This window comes from Trachymyrmex septentrionalis, unplaced genomic scaffold (genome assembly GCF_001594115.1).
Source record: "Trachymyrmex septentrionalis isolate Tsep2-gDNA-1 unplaced genomic scaffold, Tsep1.0 scaffold218, whole genome shotgun sequence".
In the NCBI taxonomy this organism is placed as follows: Eukaryota; Metazoa; Arthropoda; class Insecta; order Hymenoptera; family Formicidae; genus Trachymyrmex; species Trachymyrmex septentrionalis.
Genome location: NW_017305373.1, coordinates 169,172 through 169,397, shown reverse-complemented (window position 1 = coordinate 169,397; position 226 = coordinate 169,172).

Genomic DNA, 226 nt, shown 5'->3' with positions numbered 1-226 from the left:
TCAGATGCACCGATACGGATAAATCCTTCTCCATGCATCTGTAAACATTTATCACGATTAGTTTCTAATAAGTATTCGGCTTGACCGTTATGGACCACGGATATGTGGGAGTGCATTCCGCAGTGATAAATGTGACGAGTTATTTCTATTTTACATTGAATTATTTCAGTATGCCCATAAGAAGACAATTGTAGCAGCTGGATATACGTATCTGTGGTCGTAGGTT